This window comes from Nannobrachium achirus (genome assembly GCF_963921795.1).
Source record: "Nannobrachium achirus genome assembly, chromosome: 15".
NCBI lineage: Eukaryota > Metazoa > Chordata > Actinopteri > Myctophiformes > Myctophidae > Nannobrachium > Nannobrachium achirus.
In genome coordinates, this window is record NC_137822.1 from 60,234,915 (window position 1) to 60,256,755 (window position 21,841).

Consider the following 21,841-nt stretch of genomic DNA (forward strand, 5'->3'; position numbering starts at 1 on the left):
TGCCCGGTCTTCCGCGCCGAATCAGAGGGACCAGAGAGCGAACCCTCTCCAGACGAGGAGCTGCAGGGAGATGCACCCGAGGCGGAGGAAGCGCCGCGGGGCACCTCGTCAGAAGAGCCAGAGCCGGTGGCGTGGCCTGACTTCCCCGAAGAGGAGGATGAGAGCTCTCCGCTCAGAGGGGACTTCGCCACACAACAGTGGAACGATCCGAACCTGGAAAATGCTCGGAGGAACGTCAGCGCGATTGATGGGAAACTATGTGAAGGGGTGAGTGAATTAATTTCCCCCTATTTCTTTGTGCGGAGGGATTTACTGTATAGAGGGTGGCGGAACAACACTGGGGACGTGATAGAACAGCTGCTCGTGCCAAAAGAATATGTCACCAGAGTATTGTATTTGGCCCACACGCACCAGCTGGGGGCGCACCTGGGCGTGAAGAAAACCACCGATCGCATCAATGCACGGTTTTATTGGCCAGGCATAAAACGAGCAGTAGAGGACTTTTGCAAAGGCTGCGGTGTATGCCAGCTCACCGCACCCCGTCCTTTCCAACGTAACCCTCTCATACCTATGCCTATCATTTCCACCCCATTCAGCCGCATTGGTATGGATATAGTCGGCCCCCTCCCCAAATCGGCTCGGGGACACAAATATATATTGGTAATACTAGACTATGCAACACGGTACCCTGAGGCAATACCCCTGAGAGCCGCTACAGCCAGAGCAGTGGCGCACGAGCTCTTCATGCTATTCAGCCGGGTCGGAATAGCCGATGCCATTTTATCGGATCAAGGCACATGTTTCATGTCTCGCGTCATCACCGAACTCTATAAATGGCTTAAAATAGATAAAATAAAGACCTCTATCTTTCACCCGCAATCGGACGGATTAGTGGAACGCTTTAATAAAAGTTTAAAGCAGATGTTAAAAAAGTTGATAGATATAGATGGCAAAGATTGGGATCGCTTGATTCCGCTGGTGTTGTTCGCCATACGGGAGGTGCCTCAAGCGTCTACGGGGTACTCCCCGTTTGAATTGCTATATGGACGGCAGCCACGGGGGCTGTTGGATATAGCAAAGGAAACATGGGAAAGCCAACCTTCCCCACATCGTTCTGTCATTGACCATGTTGAACAATTACAGGAGAGAGCCAAGAAGATCTGGCCGCTCGTTCGTGAACACATGGAACAAGCGCAGCGCGCCCAGTGCAGGGTGTACAACCGAGGCGCCACGCTGCGGAGCTTTGAGGTGGGCGAAAAAGTGCTGGTGCTCATTCCCACGAGCGAATGTAAATTTCTCGCAAAATGGCAAGGGCCATACGAAATTATGGAGAAACTGGGCCCGGTCAACTACCGCGTGCGCCAAATAGGGCGGCGGAAAACTATGCAAATTTACCATATTAATCTGCTGAAAAAGTGGCACGTTGTGCCTCCTGTCGCTCTCCCGGCCCTACTAACCACTCTCTCCTCTCAGAACCCGCCTCCAGTCCCTATTGGAGAGGATCTGTCCCCAGCTCAGGCGCAAGATATACGTGAGCTTCTGAGCAGGAATGCGGACCGGTTCTCAGAACTGCCGGGCCGTACCCACGCTATTGCGCACGACATCCAAACAACCCCGGGGAAAATAGTGAGACAACGTCCGTACCGTATCCCAGAGGCCCGGCGAGGAGCCGTAAAAGAGGAGGTAACAAATATGCTACAACTGGGAGTTATAGAGGAGTCACACAGTGCCTGGTCGAGTCCCATTGTGCTGGTCCCCAAGCCGGACGGCACAATCCGGTTCTGCAATGATTTCCGTAAATTAAATGAGATTTCAAATTTTGATGCTTACCCCATGCCCCGGGTAGATGAATTAATCGAGCGGCTGGGCCCCGCTCGATTTGTAAGCACCCTCGATTTGACAAAAGGCTATTGGCAAGTGCCCCTTACAAAAGAAACCAAAGAGAAAACAGCCTTCTCTACCCCTGAAGGGCTGTTCCAATATACTGTCTTACCGTTCGGGGTACACGGTGCCCCCGCAACATTTCAGAGACTCATGGACCGAGTATTAAGGCCCCATCATCTCTATGCCGCCGCATATTTAGATGACATTGTGATCCACAGCAGCACCTGGGAGAATCACCTCCATCACATCGAAGCAGTCCTGGGAGCTCTCCGACGAGCGGGTCTGACCGCCAACGCCAAGAAGTGCCGAATAGGTCTGTATGAGGCCGACTATTTGGGTTTCACTATTGGGCGCGGGTGCGTAAAACCCCAATTACGCAAAGTGGAGCGTATACGCGAATGGCCCAAACCCGTCAGCAAGAAGCAGTTAAAGTCATTCTTGGGAATCATGTCCTACTATAACAAGTTCATAAATAACTATGCTACCCTTGCAGCTCCCTTGTACGAGATGACCCGACAAAGTCGGCCCAATATGCTGCGCTGGACAGAGGAGACCGAGGCCGTGTTCCGAGGCCTCAAACTGAAGCTCTGCGATGAGCCGGTCCTAAAAACCCCGGACTTCGGTAAGAATTTTCTACTCCACACCGACGCCTCGAACACAGGCCTCGGGGCCGTGCTCTCGCAAGTCATTGATGACGAAGAGCACCCAATAGTCTTCATTAGCAGAAAGCTCTTAAAGCATGAACTTAATTATGCAACGATAGAGAAAGAGGCTCTTGCTATTAAGTGGGCCATACACCACCTACGCTATTATTTGTGGGGAAGGCGTTTCACTCTCATAACGGACCACGCACCATTGAAATGGATGGCTAAAAGTAAGGACACTAATAAGAGAATAACACGTTGGTTTCTGGAGTTGCAGGATTACAACTTTGAGGTGGAGCATAAACCAGGGAAGGATATTCCCCATGCCGATGCCCTGTCCAGGCTCTATGAGGAAGAGCGGCAAGTTTGCGAACCAGTAGCAAACTTAAGGGGGGGGATATGTGGTGGTTCGTTCGGACACCGCCCGCCAGGTAGGCCCTGCATGTCAAAGAAGCGCACCCTGGATGGGAGAGCGAGCCCTAGCAGACCAACACACTGTGTGGGCCAAGTGATTGACGGGCGTTACCTGCCGGCCCACATGCTTCATCAGGCACAAGCGTATGCACCTGTGGGCCCCACCCAACACAGGGGTGCATAAGTACTGAGCTCGCTCTCCCCTTCAGTCTGTGCTGGGAGTCTCTGACAAGCTGATCATGGGCAGACAGGCGGTAAGAGCCACCATATTTCCCTCTCCACCGCATGTTACTGTGTAAAGTGCATTATAGTAATGTTCCTTCTACTCATTACTTCTAGGCATGGACTGGGAGCGGACTGACACTGAGGAGTGTGTACCTGGATCAATGAGGAGCGCAAACCTGACTCACTGTGGAGTGTGTACCTATCACTGGAGAGTGTGTACTCGGCGAGCTGAGGAGAAGGACCTGGAAAAGGAGACCACAGCCTTACCTTCCGGACCCCCAGCGAGCCACCCCTATTCCTATTTTGTTGAGTATATCTCACTTCCCTTAAAACCATACTAGTATCCGGAAATTCTCTGGCCCCAGGCCCATTATACCCCGTGTTCATTTTATTTAGAAGATAGAGAATTAGACGGATTTGTGTAAGAGCGGGCACCTACTCACCTATTACCTGTCACCTGTGGAAAAGAACTATACTCACCTATTACCTATGGGGGAAGAGATACTTTACCTGTCACCTGTAGAGAGGAACTATACTCACCTAGCGCCTGTGGGGAAGAGAGACTATACAATGGAATTATACTCGCCTGTTTCCTGTGGAGGGAAACCCCTTTAAAGTAACTCTTACCTACCCCCCTGGCCCCCCCACGAAGAGGAGAAACGACAGCCCCGTACGGGGAAAACCTTGTGTTGATTTATTAAAAGACAATTTCAGTTATTCACATTTATGTTGTTCATTCATGCTACGTTGCATTACAATGCTGTTGTAAAATAAGAACTGTTCAATAAATGCCCGAGTTGGCAACACTGTCTTTGCTCTCTTGTGCCTTGGTTTGGGTTCAGTCTCCACAATATGCACAGCGTTGCTTGTCCCCATGGATTTACATTAAATCGGATGGAAGCGAGGACGAAAGCACGTGACATGAGATTGAACAAGATGGAGTCTAATATATTATTAATCTCTCAAGACAGACTCTGAAAAAGAGTGGGCGTTCCCTTTTATTTGACGATGGTTAGCCACATTTATATAATATTGATAGAATACTCGTATTAGTTTTCTAAAGCCCCCTTTCCACTGGCCCAACTCCACTCCACACCACACCGCCCACTTGTGCCAGGTTTTCCACTACAAGGACCTGGGTAAAGTGGTGTGAAAGTGGTACTAAACGGGGTACTAAAAAGTATCCACTCTAGAGTAGGTCTGAGCTAGGCCACACAGGGCCAAACACTTCATAATGACTGATCACTCACTGACTTTTCATTTAGACTACCATGATATAGTTGTAATACATGATAATAAATTCTATTGTGTTATAACCACTATTATAATCTATTATAGTGTATTATAATTATCATAGTAATGCATTAATACTTTATAATATAATTATAATGCATTATAATCACAGTTATAATCCATTGTGTGTGGTGTGGTGTGGTGTAGTGTGGTGTGGTGTGGTGCTAAAACTGCAGTCGAAAAGGGGCTTAAGTGCAGTTTGTCTGCTCAAAACACACGTCCTCCAAGCCCACCGATACACCCAGACTTAGGTTGAACACATTGTCCAGTCCACAGGTTGAACTTTAGTTTGCATATATTTTTACTTATCTACAAAGTGCATTGGTACAAACAGTTTCAGCTTCTGTTGCTGGCATTTTTCTGTGACTTTGGTTAAAAAAGAAAAAAAAAAAGTCCACCTCATAAGGCCTATATACCCTTGCTGTCAATCAGCCAGGCCTGGGAGAGGCGTGCCCTTGGTGCCCAAAATCATAATTAAAGACGGTGAAATCAAAAACATGTTTTTCACACTTTTAGAGCATATCTGTAGTGATAATATGGCCATACCTAACACTAGATGCCAAAAAAAAAAACATTTTTGTGTATATATTAGTTTCGGTATATATCAAAGGTCCCTAAATGGGTCATTCTTCAATGACTTTCTTCAATTCACCCTTTGTCAAGTCCCGCCCGTTGTCCTGCCCCTCTCCACACCCATTGGTTGCTGTGTCTTGGTGGGACATTCAGTGGGACACTCCATCCACTACCATGTTAATTCAGTTGCTTCGTATTGTTATTCTGTGTGCTCAATTCTAATTTCAAACTTGGTTTCAGTCAAATGGAGCTGCTCAGTGGCAGCATAGTGAATCAGCATGTTTTTATATGTTTTTATTTCTCCATAAATTATGTTTTAGCAAATTCAACATAAAAAAGGCGGAACCAGGGCGGGACAAGGCAGATAGAGCCTGCTGGTTGGTCAGTCAGGGACCAACCAGAAGGCTAACGAAGGGTGAATTCAAAAAGTGATGACATAGACAGGTCCGCTTGCATATAAATGAACCTTTGATTGCATTCACCTGTTTGTTTCCCATTGCTGGCTCCCATTACTCCCATTACTCAGATGCTAAATCCCATCGCCTGAAGGGCAGGTCCCCTCGGATTGGTTCAGAAACACACAGGCTTCCTTTTCAAACTGAAACTTCAAAATAAAATACCCCAAATAGTCATGTCATTGGGTCTTTAACCAATATCAAACTAATACAACTAATAATGCCAAATATACTAAATAATCACACATATGATAATGAAAATAACTATAATCTAACAAACAAAGGCAGTGCAATAGCTTTTACAAGTATTTTGCAAAAAAGGTACAGGAAATTACAGTTCAATACAAGGTCTGCTAAGAGGATTTTAAATCAATGAAAGACTATGGCTTGTTTCCATTGGGGTCCTTTGTACTCAATTCATTGTAACGGCGTGGTTCAACATAGAGCTTTAACATTTTTCACGACATCATTGTAATTTTTAACCAAACATTACCTTACATCACCTGTGATTAAATAGGTGTTAATGGCAATAGCTTCATAGGATTTTAGATCCCTCAAATGGTAAAAATGCTTTAATCTGCTACTGCTGATATTTATATTGGGGTTTTCATTTATGTTTTATTTCATTTTAATTCTCTTTAGAAGGTAAACTTGTCTACCGTACTCTTGAAACATATTACTGTATCTTAAACCATGAATATGTAGGATAGGCATTCTTGATTTGCTATTGTTGATGTATATGGGTTTGACGCACATGTTCCTTTATTTGCATTTACTTCTTTATATGGTGAACCTGTACACCCCTTTAACATATTACTGTATCCTAAACATGCAGGACAGGCACTCTTTGGTTTGTTATTATGCTGATGTGTTTGGGGGCTTGTTGCGACCGAAGGTCGCATATACTCTGAAGAACCGTGTCGCTTGAGTGACCTTCCTTCCGTATCCTCGTGACTGTCCTTCCGTATCCTCTGTGATGTCAGTGTGATGTCAGCGAGTTGTGACATCACTTCCTGTACAGGGCGGCTACACGAAATGTGGATAACACTATATATGGAGATAGTCCAGTCCATCATGTCATATGGGACTACCGTCATAGAAAGTAGCCATTGTTAGGCCGGAGTCAATGGCTGTCTAAACATGGAGATGTGGATAACACTATATATGGAGATAGTGTAGTCCAATATGTCATATGGGACTACCGTCATAGACGGTAGGCATTGTTAATCCGGAGTCAATGGCTGACTGTCTGTACAGGAAGTGATGTCACATGACATACTTTTTATGCACATATATGAGTCCTAACATGGAGATGTGGATAACACTATATATGGAGATAGTCTAGTCCAATATGTCATATGGAACTACCGTCATAGACAGTAGCCATTGTTAGGTCGGAGTCAATGGCTGTCTGTCTGACTGTCTGTACAGGAAGTGATGTCACATGACATACTTTCTGTACCACATCCTTCTGTACCACATCTCCATGTTTAGGCAAACTCCACACAGAAAGGCCCTATCGCCAACCCAACCTAGGGTGTGAGCGATAGGGCCTTTCTGTGTGGAGTTTGCATGTTCTCCCCGTGTCTCCTAGGGTTGATACCCTCACAAAAACATGAACAAACTCCCCCCAGAATGACAACAACTAGAATCGTCAGAGAAACGCTGTGGTTGGCCAGATGGTCAAGAATTGGCGCGACCTCGCCCTAAAGGGCGAGGTTGCATGTCACCCTGAGGTCGCATTCCACCCTCAGGTGTCTTACTAGTAATTACAGTTTATTGTTATTTACATTCTCTTTATTTGGTAAATTTGAACACTTTTATAACATTAATGTATTTTAAACCTGCAGGCATGTATTAGCTTTTTTTTTTAGCTTCAGCCTATTCCTTTTGATCACCTTAAACAGTGTACGTCTAAGTGTCCCAACACATTATAAAGGTTCTTTCAGATTGAAATTTGTTGTATGCGAGCTATTAAAGGCTACTTAACCCTTAAGTGCTGTTCGGGTCATTTTGACCCGTTTTACATTTTCATTTGGAAAAAAAAGGTAGACGTTTACATTTTTTCCACCTGAAACTCACTGGCCTTAAAGATTCTTCTGAGATGAACATGCAAAAAAAATATTTTTGCACTACACCCATGCTACACCCCCCTCAAATTTTTTGAACCTTTAGTGCTGTTCGGGTCATTTTGACCCGGAAGCACAGATGCACAGAAATACACAGTATTATGCCAAAACACAGACACACAGACACCCCCACTTCTAACACCCCCCTTCCGAAGCCCCATTCCGAACCCTCCCCCCACCCCCCACACCCCCCCCCCTCCCCACACCTAACCCCGCCTCCCCTGATGCACAGAAATACAAGGAATCATGTACAAACACAGATACACAATCACCCCCTAACCCTTCCACCCCTGCCACCTCCAACCCCCTCACCTCACCCTTACCCCCTCCCCTCCAAAACACCCAACCCAAACCACCCCCCCCCCCACCCCGCCACCCCAGATGCACAGAAATAAAAGAAAGCATGTATACTAACACAGACACACAGTCACCTACTTCCCCCCCTCCTCCCCCCTCCTATCGCCCTCACACCCCCCCCCCCCCCCACACACACACCCTTCACCCCCTCTCCTCCTCACCCCTCCCCTCCTCACCCCTCACCCTCACCCCTCACTTATCTGAAGTTTTCCTTGTGACTGTACTGTATCTTAGGGGAACTTTTACATTATTTTACATAAACATAAGGTGCTGTAAAGTATAACACTGTAATTCAGGGGTGCTGTGGATGAAAATGTTGTTTACAGGGGTGCCCTGAGACCAAAGTGTTTGAAAACCTCTGTCCTAGTGTATTCATTCAAGTGTATATTCATATGTGACGTTCATGTGTTTTCACATGTGTGTTCAGCTCTATGTGAGAATGATGTCTTGTTATTGATTGATTATGTTTTCCTATAAGCATGAGCAATATTGCCCATTATTAAATAAAGTAGTTTTTTTTTTTTACATGAATTTCAGCTAAATCAGTAAAAACGCCTAGCTCTTTCAGTGTTTAATGTGATATAGCAAAGCAGAAATGCAAACATTTACCATATATATCATATGAATTGTTTGGTATTGAGTCAAAGTCAATGTATCATGATGATTTGTTAAGTTAAAATTTATATTAGTGTTGTTTTTTTTAAACCAAATATCCCCCGGGTCAAAATGACCCGAACAGAACGAAGGTGTAGTGAATCTGAACAGAACTTAAGGGTTAATGTTAATTCCATTTTCTACTGTAATCCATAGAAGAGCTTGCATCTTGGGAATGGTCTTATTGTGTCTAAAATGACATCAACAAGAGCTATCAATTGGTTGTTGATACAAGTAGGCTACACCTAATTACAGGTAGGTCTAGTAACTCTTACTAATGCCTTTAATTATCAATTTTACTTTATCTGTTTATTTAGCTGGGACATCAGGTAGGCTATAGGCTATAGGCTATTAATGTATTAACTCTTCCCACGCTTTGAACGTTCACGTTCGCCCGATTTCGCAAGACCTTACCGCCAATACGGCGCTCGTTCGGTTCGTTCGTCTGATGACTGTAAGCTGATGAGGGGTCGCGCGGCCGTCTACTGTAAACACATTTTCCGCGGTGATGGTGTAAAAAATCCATTATGCGTTAGATCAACGGAGAACAATTCACTTCCTTGTTGATTTCCTCCGGCTGTAAGGCTCTATGGCCAGTGACTGGTCTTCTTCTTCTTCAACACATAACAGGCAAATTCACATTCATTCTCGCATGACGCCGCCCTCTGCTGCCTGGCAGACCAAAGTGCACTATTGCACAACCAAAAAAAATAAAAATAAATAAATAAATGTCTGTCTGTCTATCTACTATAACGTCGCAAAGGTAAGCCGCTTTTTGATGGCGCCAGACCCAATAAATAAATAAATGATCTGGCAGTAGGAGAGTTAATGAAAATACACTTTGTGTGTATCTACACCAGGGGTCTTCAACAGGGGGTCCGGGACCCCATAGGGGGAGGCACCAGATCTATGTGTGATAGGACCATTCTTTTAGAATAAATTAACAACCCTCTCATCCCTTTTCTGAGGAGAACTTTAGCCAAAAATAGCAGATCTACAAGCGTGTAGATCTGCTATTTTTGGCAAATAGGTTTGGTGTAGAGGTAAAAATAAGAGTGGACAATGTACAGAGTAAAGGTAAAATATACTAAGTAAATTATCAAGGACATGAGTTAAATTTCTGAAAAATATAAAATAATATAAAAAAACGCCCCCAAAAGCGCAGTTTTCAAACTCTAATGGGCGCTGGACAGCAGGCGGCTCTCCATGTCGGTATTTTTTACCCACGCACGTGTTCGGGGACACCTCTTCCACACCACACTCTCCGCTAAGCATTGCTGCAACTGCTGCAGGCCGTCCACTGCAGCCAGGCGCTCAAAAAGGCCTCAAAAGGCACAATTTTCCGACTCTAGTGGGCGGTGGAGAGCAGGCGGGGTAAACAGACACTTTTTACATGTGCTCCCCTCTAGGCGAACTAAAAGATATATCAGTAAAAATGTACACATTTCCCAGTAATGTGGGATGTTTCCTAACAATGGAAGTTATCAGAACATATTCAAGACAAAAGGCAGAGAAAATGTGATTGTTTTAAAAAAAGTGGTCTTGTGTCTCAGTTTACCCCAGGGGTAAACTGAGACAGACCAGAGAAATCAACGGGTGATCCACTCACTTTTTTCACTTTAAAACTACCATAAAAACACAAAAACCCAGTTAACCGGGTTAAATATGCGCAATACAAAAATGTACATAGCAGACATTCTTTTAATAGGCTTTGTCCTGTCATTTCCACCCATGTGTCAAATAATGTGACACATGAAGGAAAAAACTAAAAACCCTATAAAAAATATAGTTGATCCTTATGTAATTTCTCCTGTAGAATCTTTTTCTGCAAAGTATATTGTTGTATTGTGCATAACTAATGAAATAATTCGCATATTTAGTCAAATGTAGTCAAATATGCTAATTATCTCATTAATTATGCACAATACAAAGAAATATATATCAAAAATGGATTCTACAGGGGAAAATACATAAGAATCAACTGAGAAAAGTTTGGTACACTCTTTAATCAGGTTTTTACAGCTTTCTCCCTGTCTTTCATGTTGGGATAATGTGAGATAGTTTCTCACTTTACCCCGAAGCAATTGTCTCAGTTTACCCCACAGCCACATTTTGGGAAAAGGGATTTTTTTTTTTATCAATTCAGTGTAATCTTCAGCTAGCATCTATCTACGATTTATAGTTGGTAGTTCAACAACATGTATGATATAAAATGTTCTCCCTGCATCAATTTGCTTTGACACAACAGCTGATTATGTTGACAGCAAGAAAATTTACTTTTACATGCAAAAAACACATTTTTGTGAAAAAAGCACGTTTTCTACAGCGCTATCAGGTCTCTCTTTTCATGACAAGTGTGAAATTCAAGGGGCTTGAAAACATAATGGTCACATGACCACAAATGTGTTCCATTGCCAAGATAAATGGAGCGTCTCAGTTTACCCGGTGTCTCAGTTTACCCCGCTCTCCCCTATGTTCGTTTAAATGCTTAATCTATGTTTTGAATGTGCATATATCATGGGAAAATGTATCGTTTTTCAAAATTGGCTGAGGGGTACTCTTATTCTGAAGAGATATCCTTATATTCGCCAGTTTCACAGAAGCGAGAGACCGCTGCAGCCATACCCGCCTCTCTTCAAGAGCTGCGTGATCTGAGCAAATATAGAACTTCCGGTGTTAGAGATAGAACATATAGGACTTCCGGTTTGATTTATTTGCCTTCAAAATAAAAAGCTCGTAATTAATGCCATTGAAAAACGTTTAATTTGCAGATTATATGCTCATTAAAAATATAAATTAGGCATTTGAACAAAGTCATATAACAAAAAATATGTTTGTGTAAAAAAAAGTTTAAACAAAAAATATATATAAATAGATAAATGCTGTTCACTGGAGTGCATAGCCTTTACAAATTGGACACTGGAGAACAGACAGCTTTTCGTGTCAGAACTTTTGACACACACACACGTTCGGGGACACAGACATAGAAAGGTAGACGCCTCTTCCGACTGGGGGGTGCTGGTCCAAGACTCCTGGCAAGCCTCCCAATAACTCTATGCAAGCCTCCAGAATTCTGAGGCGGGGCTCTTGGGAATTCTGAAGGACGCTTCCTTGTGCGTCACAGAATGGGAAGCTCGGTAGTCCAATCAGATGCAGTCCTGGCAGGACTCCCTCTTTCCCATTGGAGGGGGCAGAGTGCCTTCCGCAGTTCCACAGTTATGCACTTCCGCCAGGGGTGTTTGACCAGTCGCGCTAATGAACTGCAGCGGTGGAGGAGGTATCTAGCTTTTTATATCTGTGTTCGGGGAGACCTCCTCTGCCACACCACACTGAGGCGGCATTGCAAAATTAGCCGCCTCTCCCGCTTAGCGGAGGGTGTGGTGTGGTAGAGGAGGTCTCTGTGAACGCTTTGTGTCAAAAGTGCCGACACGAAGAGCTCTCTGTTTTCCAGTGTCCAATTTGTAAAGGCTATGCACTCCATTGAAGAGCATTTATCTATTTGTATATTTCTTTATTTTTACACATAGACATAATTTTCGTTGTATAGCTTCAATTAAATGCTTAATCTATAGGCTATGTTTAATTTGTATATGATAAATCATATAATCGTTTTTCAATGGCGTTAGGGGTACCGTTATTCTGAAGAGATCGATACCGGAAGTCTTATATTTGCTGGCACTAAATTTGCTCACCGAACATAGCCCGAAAGGAGCAGGGTGAACGAACAGCGTGTATCAAAACATGATGATACAGTAAAGGTCAGTGTTATAGGCTACGTTTGCACAAGCCTTTGTTGCACAAGCCTTTGTGTAACTGGCGTTGGACAGTAAAGAGTGACATGCTGTCTGGTTGTGAAAACGGGAGAAATCCATGACATTTTAAAGTTTGTTTGTGCGGGCTAATGCTAAGCTATGGAACCTAGAATTATATATATTTGAACCTTAATTGATTGATTTAAGACTTTATTAGAAGTTTGCATAGGAAAGGGTACAGCTTCATGACGGTACAGTTCACTGGTACAAGGTCAACCAAAATGAGATCCTAGAAAACACTTGGCATATTTGCACAGGAAACCATCTAAGTAGGCTATCTCAAATAACATTGAATGACGTATACAGTACTATGCATATAGTCAGAAAAAAAGAAAATAAAACAGTGCAAAAAATATAGATATAGGCCTACAGTAAAGAAGGGTCAGTGGGAAGGTAAAACTGGGCTAGGTTTTCTTTTTTTCTTTTTTTACCAGTTACAAGTGTTTTTTTTTTTTTTTCAATTTTAGGGCGATTTTAAATTAATTCATATTAAAGACATTGAAATTAAAAAGAAGAAGAAAGAAATACTATTATTGTTGAAGTTCTGTTGAGTTTAAGTGTTATTCTTCTTAACAAATCCTGATGATAAACTCTGGTATTCTATTCTATTAGTTTCATTCCAGAGTCTGTGGAGTCCAGACTGCAGGTGAAACAAGAGGAACCTGAACACCATCCAGAGCTCAGTAAGTTGTTTCACTGTCTCTCTCCTTCTTTGCTTTTTTCCAAAGGTGTTTATACCAGGGATTTTCAAACTTTTATCTTTTTTTTTTTTTTTTTTTACTCAGGGCACCCCTGTAAATAACCAGAGTTAGGGCTGAAGTATTCTGTAATTTTTTTTATATCTTATGTTTTAGCTCACGTCGTTACATGACGCAAATATGCACATCTTTCTTTTCACAACACCAGACTAGAGGCAGCTCCACAAATCATGTTCAGCCCAGATTTAACTCTAAAAAAGGCTCTAATTCGTTCTCCTGCAGTCTGCTATACCACCAACATGTGGAACGCCCTACCGCATGCCTTAAATGAGAGCAAATCCCTAGACTCTTTCAAAATAGTTCTGAAAGGTAACCTCGTAATAGACTAAGCCCATACCTATACCTCCACTTTTCCATTGTAAATAGCTCTTATTTCTCTATTGATAATTCTTCCCTTGTTATTTTTTATGCCTGCTTTTTCCCCCTTTTGTTACTGATAATTTACCTACTGTGTTCTATCCGTCTGTCTTTCAATGTTAAATGAGATGAATAAGTGGTTCCTGTGTAAATAAGCTGAAAATCGACTAGGATCTTCTTTTAGTTGACCTTGTACCAGTGATTTGTCATGAAACTGTACTGTTTCTATAAAAAAAAAAAAAAAAAAACGAATACATTCTTCAATCAATCAATCCACCTGAGATACGGTAGGGCCTACCGAAACGGAAACTTCTCTAGTAGGCTATGTCACAGAGAAATTTCCGTTTCCATCAGAACTGACTGAAAATATATTTATATTTGACGTTCAACCACTTGAACCCCTGCATCCCTATTCTGTGGAGAAGGTTCACAAGTAGCTGATCTACAAGCTCACAACACGTCTCAACGAGACACGTTGTGGGCTTTGTAGATCTGCTATTGTTTTGGTGAAGAGAGTTAGCTGTAGATGGAAAAATAACTCATCAAGTGCAGTGCAGATCAGGTCTGTTTTACAGCATCCAAATGACTGGCATCTCGGCACCCACTTTGGGAAATCCTGGTTCATAAATTACAGCTGCTAAACTGTGCTATAAACACTCTTTGTCCCTGTAGCAATGTGTTTATGGAGGAATACCTGAGACAAGAGGGCATGAAGGCAATTCATAGACTGTAAAATAATATGGACGGTGTTAAGCCATTGGTTTCTATGCTGCGAAAATTCCACTTTTTTGTCCCTTGTACGGGTCATTGTAGAAATCAACGTTCACTGGTAGAAATGGTACCTTCTCGAATGCTATTGGCTGCCAACGGTAACGTGCAACCGCAGGGATACTTGGGAGAATGTGGTGTTGAGCTTCCCAAATAAAGCACACAAAGAGGAACCATCACAAGTCTATGATCACAAGCCCCTCCTACAGCATACCCTGCTTTAACATCAAATATAACATAAATTAGACCATATTTTCACAAAACACATATCATGGTGATTGAAACGAGGCTTTAAACTAGTGACAGGAACCATGAAGTACCTATGAAAATGTTTATTAAAGTAATTTCGGGGGGAATAGAATGTAACCAATGGAGAATGTTTATTAATGTAATTTCGGGGGGAATAGAATGGAACCAATGGAGAACATGTTGCTACTGGTACCAGAACAGTGCAACTAACGGCCAATCATAGGAACTTTTAGTTCTGTGTTGCTTCATTTTAAATCCTGACACCTGCCCCCCTGAGGCAATTACTATAGAGAGCTAACCTCGCCTCACCAGGCTTTCCCTTGAGAGAAAGCCTGGTCTTCGTTTACTAAACGGGCCGTTTGATCCGGTCGGGAACGGAAGAGCTCCTAAGTTTTTCTGTAGTCCAAAACGGACTACACTTTGGCCGGAAACAACGACCGGAAACAGTTTCAACCCAGTTTAGCGCATGCGCAAGTAGTTAGCGCATGCGCAAGTATGCCAGCCCAGGCTAATAGAGAGCTATTTAACACTCACAGATATAAAAAGCTAGACCTCCTCCGCCGCTGCAGTTCATTGGGGTGACAATGAACAAATAGGACTGGCGGAAGTGCGTAACTGTTGAACTGCGGAAGGCACTCTGCCCCCTCCAATGGGAAAGAGGGAGTCCTGCCGGTCCTGCATCTGATTGGCCTACCGAGCTTCCCATTCTGTGACGCATAAGGAAGCGTCCTTCAGAATTCCCAAGAGCCCCGCCTCAGAATTCCGGAGGCTTGCATAGAGTTATTGGGAGGCTTGCCAGTCCTCTTTGACCAACACCCCACACCGGAGTAGGTATCTAGCGTTTTATATCTGTGTTTAACACTTACTACTGATCTGACGCCCAAATGGCCTTACCTCTGGTGCCATCTTTTGGCCAAACTCTCCACTTGCACACAGGGTGTCTCAAAAATGTAATTTATGCGATTATGGCATAAATGATCTGAACTACTTTTTTTTTTTATATGACTATTTACTCCTTGAAACCAAAATGTTTGACAAACGGATGCATTGGTTTTAACCTTTTTCTTCAGAACTAAATATCTCACAGCTGAGATTGAGTTTAGTTTTTAGGATTTTAGTAAGTGAAAGTGCAAAACATATATATTTTCAGCCAGGTCAAAAAAGGCCGGCTGTATGAGATCGATTACGATATTTTATCCACACGTGTTAGTTTGAGGATATGTTTTGGATCACAGCCTGGTGTTTGAACTACACTTACGCAACGTAATGTTTACTTGCAAAATGTTTTACATAATTTCTAAAACTAATGACAAGTCAAACGACCAACTTCCGTAATCCAGAAGTTGGTCTTTTACTAAGTCTATACAGCCTTATAGTAATATATACTTGGTAGAAGGGTAGGGGGTATATATTTTGGTGGGGTGGGATGGACGTATAAGAAAGTATGGCTGCAGAAACATTAAAAGCAGATGGGCTGCTTTCACCTCATTCACTTTAGTTTAGATCATCATTTGCTTATTCTTAACACCACTTGTGTGAAGTTATTAAAAGTCCAATTTCAATTCCTTCTGTTCATATCAGAGCAGTGTGTGGAGTCCAGACTGCAGGTGAAGATGAACTCTCCAGACTCAGCCAGGGACATGTCTATTAAACAGGAAGAACCTGAAGACCACCAACACTTCAGTAAGTTTAACCACTTGAACCCTAGCATCCCTATGCAGGGGGGAACATCGTGTCACAAGCTCACAACGTGTCAAACATTATGTTTTGATATTGTTTTATAATTTCATGATTGAACTTGAATTCTTGCTGTGTTGACACTGTATTTCGTTAAAAATCATCCTAGGCAATGAGGTCTTAGGGTCGATCCATACCGTTATAAGGAGCCTAACTAAGTTCGGTTCGGCCCTAGGCGAACCCAAATATGGTTCACATCCCCCGGTTCGGGGGGGCGTCAACCTACTAAATTTAGTGCTGACGAAATGTTGTGACCTCCCGACTTCATTTCGGTACTCAGCGGTGTCTTCTCATTCATTCAGCCCGGCTTCACGTTCATATTCTCGGCTGTGAATCCAAGGAAACAGCGGTCGTTGGGAGGGAGACACGCCGACTTCCAAATGCTTGTGTGGCCGTCTTTTGGGCATCGCAGAGCGGACACAAGTCAGCCTGGCTCTGGCTGGAGACGAAGAGTGGTGGACTGGGAGGCGCGCGCGCGACACACACACACACACACACGCCTTTGCTGCGTGTATCGCTGCTAACGCGTCGCCGACCGTTTTAAAGAGAAAAGAAGAGCTTAAACACAACTTTGCTATTAAATTGCTAGTGTTCCGTGTTGATATGTTTTCCTTTTCCACGACGAGTTGTGACTGCGTGATGACATGCATGCAGCAAGGGAGGCGGCACGTCTATAATGTGAGCTTGTAGATTAAATGTTTTTGACAGAGCTCGAGCCGAGCGTTTGTGAGTGTGAGTGAGAGAGAAGAGACCTCACTGGTGCTGCTGCCTGCTGGAGCTGCTACTCACTGGACCTCCAGTCATTCAGTGTGCAGCGCGAGGGAAGGCAATATATATATCCGCCATGCAATGCTCATTCATCGGCCACAAACGTCGTCATGCCACGGACCTCCAATATTTACATGCGACTTCGGCACTAGCCGTTAAGAAAGTATGGATGAAATCACACCCGAACCTAAATAATTTCGGGTCGGGGCGTCCTCCCGAACCGAAATTAGTCGGCTCCTTATAACGGTATGAAACGACCCTTATGCACACCTGATAGGCTTAGCGACGGGTGCGTAGGCAGGGTTCATGTAAACTTTCAATAATGCATCAATAGCACATATGACCCGCACACCATCTTACACTTGGCCAAAGCACTCCTTTTATTTAATAATGCAGCGTTTCGGTCAACGACCTTCTTCAGGCATATCTGCTAACAGATTGTAGCAGGACAGCTAAATACACACACAGAGATCTATACAACCAATCACAGTCTCCCTCATTACAGAGATGAGCCTCAACAGGTGGTGATCATTATGTTAAAGTGATCTTGTCATCACCGTCAGTATATAGAGCAGTAGTTAATACATATCTCAAATTCATTATACAACTTATACAAAACAGTGGATCACAATGTATGTCAACTATATCAATATATTATAAGAAAAACAGCAATTCAATCAGAAAAAAGCTAGAAATCATCCTAAAACGTTAAAGCCAGATTTGTCATAACTTCAGTTTCATAGAAAATAAAATAGTTGCTCTGTCGATGCAAAGACGCGACTTGGTGTGGTGTTGAATCAAGTGGTACAAATGAGGCGAAGGAAGTGTTTTGTTGCTTCGGTACTCTTCACTCTAACTGAAAAATGGCAACTGAGGCAATGTTCGCTTCTCCATCACTTCAGCTTTTGCACATTAAATTTGTAAGAAATGATCTATATATTTTAGTCTTGCTGAAGCTTTCTTATTTTCAGGCTGTATTAAAACCTTATTGGAATACTCAACTGTTTTCATGCATTGTATGTGTAGTAAAGACGGCATGGACAGGTGATTAGGTGATCACGCAAATGAAGACGTTTTTTTGCCATCACAACACCCAGCGACCAATATGACACGATTCAAGTGCTAGAAAGATATTTCATATTTCGCTGGCAGTGCACCTTAAAGCAGTAGTTCACCCCAAAACGACTTTTCTATTGACTACTCACACCATGGGGACTTGCGTTCATATTTCTTTGTATTTGTCGCATTCCTAAGACAACATCTTGATTATAGTAAATTTACCCCCACTGATTTCCAGATGGGGACACAAATGCATTCGGATCCCCATCCGGAATCAATGGGTGTACATCTATTGTAATCAAATCATTGATTGATTGATTTTTATTTGGATCTCTTTTAGCCATCGGCTACTCTTCCAAGAGTCCAGCAAACACAAGAATACATTACATTACAGCATTCATAGTACATTTATAATACAAATGAGTTTCATCATAAGAATCAATACAGTTCCACTCACTCTTTCAAACCCACACAAACACACACACACACTACTGCACCCCTAGGATGCCCATAGTGGACTCTGCATCATTGTCATTAGGAATGAGACGAAACACTAAAAATGTTATTGAACTCAAGTCTCCATGGGGTGAGTAATCAATAGAAAAAAAGTCATTTTGGGGGTGAACTACTCCTTTAAGTAGATGATGCCTCATTTTGCATAAAGGGCGAGCTGGAAAAGTGGCATTTGACATGTGTCAGGCATGTGCCTGTTGCCAAAGTGGCATATGCTGTTGCCAAAGTGGCATATGCTGTTGCCAAAGTGGCATATGCTGTTGCCAAAGTGGCATATGCTGTTGCCAAAGTGGCATATGCTGTTGCCGAAGTGGCGCGTGCTGTTGCCGAAGTGGCATATGCTGTTGCCAAAGTGGCATATGCTGTTGCCGAAGTGGCATATGCTGTTGCCAAAGTGGCATATGCTGTTGCCGAAGTGGCATATGCTGTTGCCGAAGTGGCCGAAGTGGCATATGCTGTTGCCGAAGTGACATGTGCCTTTGCCAAAGTGGCATGTGCCGTTGTCAAAGTGGCAGGTGCCGTATGCCATTACCAAAGTGGCATGTGCCGTTTACAAAGTGGCATGTGCCTTTGCCAAAGTGGCATGTGCTGTTGTCAAAGTGGCATGTGCTGTTGCCGAAGTGGCATATGCTGTTGCCAAAGTGGCATATGCTGTTGCCGAAGTGGCGCGTGCCGTTGCGGAGTGGCATATGCCGTCGCCGGAGTGGCATATGCCGTTGCGGGAGTGGCATATGCTGTTGCCAAAGTGGCATATGCTGTTGCCGAAGTGGCGCGTGCCGTGGAGTGGGAGTCCCAGAGTGGTGCATGCCATTGCCGGAGTGGCATGCGTGCCGAAGTGGCATATGCCATCGCTGAAGTGGCGTGTACCTTGTCCGTTTTACTTAACAGATTCAAAACATAATTTGTGGTTTACAGTCTGGTAAAGAAAGAAATATATATCTATATTCAAAATGTTAAAATATGGACTTAAAGGGATATTCCACGTTCAACAGGGAAACAGTGGAAGGGCTTCTCTCCACATACACACCCATTGTAACTTCAAACTTCATTTTAACCCTGATAGATTCATTAAAAACACCCATTATTTTTTCTGGTGACTCATAATACCCTCCTAATATGTGAGCAGGCCGTCCATAACTGTTTTCATTTATTTTTTATAATTATTTGGGGAAATGGAAAAAATGAAATACCAATAATAATTATTAAAAATAAATGAAAAAGGTTATTGAAAAAAACACAGCCTGCTCACGTATTAGGAGGGTAATATGAGTCACCAGAAAAATAATGGGTGTTTTTAATGAATCTATCATGGTTAAAATGAAGTTTGAAGTTACAATGGGTGTGTGTGGGGAGAGGCCCTGGGCCTGGAGGGCCTGGTAACATTTACATCAAATATCTAAATATTGAATCAAGCAAATTAAAAACTGTCCAGGGTGTTCATAAAAGCCTGATTAGACAATAAAATTACCAAAAGTTTTTTGAAAGTGGAATATCCCTTTAAGATCTCAGGTACTCAATTACTGAATGTCAAGTCTCCAGGTTTTCTTCAGAATATGCATGATACTAATTTACTATGACACATTAGGAGGCCACTAGGAGAGTGCATGGGTCTCAGACTCATTTTCAAGGCTCTCCATAACACATAAGAGTGTACAAATGGAACCAAATGATTTGGTTCCATTTGTAGACATTTGTTAAAGGTCTGACTGTCTGAATGAGGCATTAGGCTATAGAAGCCTACAACTCCTGTAGAAAGTCCTACAAGTCACCAACCCCCTCCCTGACCTATTCCCTGGACTTGGCTCCACCCCTCACCTGCTCCCACTCAAAACTCCACACCTGCTCTCACTCAAAACTCCACACCTGTGCCCACTCACCCAATCAGTGACTGGTGTATATATGTTACAGTATGTTCAAGAAACCAGTAAAAGTTGTCAAGGAGCACTCGTTTTGACGTTCACCACACACTAATCACCACCAGATGGCGACGTCAGCCACTGCTCTGCCATTCACCAGAGTGTATATAAGAGAGTTACGTCACGCTTTGAACTCGCCGCAGACCGGAAGTGTTTACTCTTTATTTACTAGCCTAGCCTAGCCTAGCCTAGCCATTAGCTCCATTGTAGTCACTTGGACAGGGCGTTTAACGTGCGCTTGCCCAGGCCGTAACGATTGCATTCACCACGGCTTCGTAACTCGCGCGGCGCTCCGCCGGCCGCGCGGCCCTGGCCCGAAGGTCCGCTGGCCTTCGCGCCGCTTGGGGCTTCGTGGACCCAGGGGGGCCTCGTAACTCGTTTGGGCTTCGTGGATACAGGGGGGCTTCGGTAGCCGCTCGCAGTGTCGTGGACAATAGAGCGGCGCACCGCCTGGAGTACGTTGTTGTGGCGACCGCTTGCTCCGCCCCGTGCCGCACCACGAGTGCTCCGCGTCTCGAATGTGCTGTTTCTCTAATATACTATGACATATATACAGCTTCAGTGCCTAGCCATTAAGTTTGGCGGAGGCAGCACAACACCTACCTACAAGCCCTGTCCTGGAGGCTCATTCCTAGTTATGCGTCACTGAAGTGAGTGTTGATTCTGCCTATGTTGCATTTTATTGGTCATTTGTGATTGATTAATTTAAAAACTAAACTAAAACTAGTCAAACATGTTTACTTATTTGCATTCGCAATAACATTTATTCGTGTGCATGTGCGTGTGCACGTGATGTGATTGTTGCGTGCACTTGACAGCACTAAATTAGCGTTCCACCAGAGAGAAGTTAAAAGCACAACTGGTGTAATAGTCTAATAATTGTAATAGTTTAAAAAGTGTAGTGTTACAAGGGTAATGGTGCAGTTTAGAATGAGAAACGGCACATCATGTCTCTGTCCGTCCGTGTGCGTTTTTTTACTAAGGGTTTGCCATTCTGAAATCACTGTGATGTCAGGGGAACCACACTAACAGAATCCCTTTTATACCCATACTGTATATGGAGATCCCTGATGTCATCAATATTAAGCCCATATCTAACAGGACTTCATATGGGAATGCCCATATATGGAGGCCACATCGGGCACATACCACACTAACAGAATCCATATATGGCCAAGACAGATGGCCACGACAGCCCATATATGTGTGTGGCTGGTTCTACAGACAGATCTCCATATATGGGCATAAAAGGGATTGTATGTATGATGTCAGATGT

The 21,841-nt window shown here is 43.4% G+C and overlaps 1 protein-coding gene across 1 annotated transcript in view; it reads left to right on the plus strand.

The window, feature by feature from the left end:
* LOC308299988 (uncharacterized protein) overlaps window positions 1-21,841 on the plus strand; it is a gene marked incomplete at its 3' end in the record, with an annotated part of 67,053 nt that overhangs the window by 15,634 nt on the left and 29,578 nt on the right. The window lies entirely within an intron of this gene.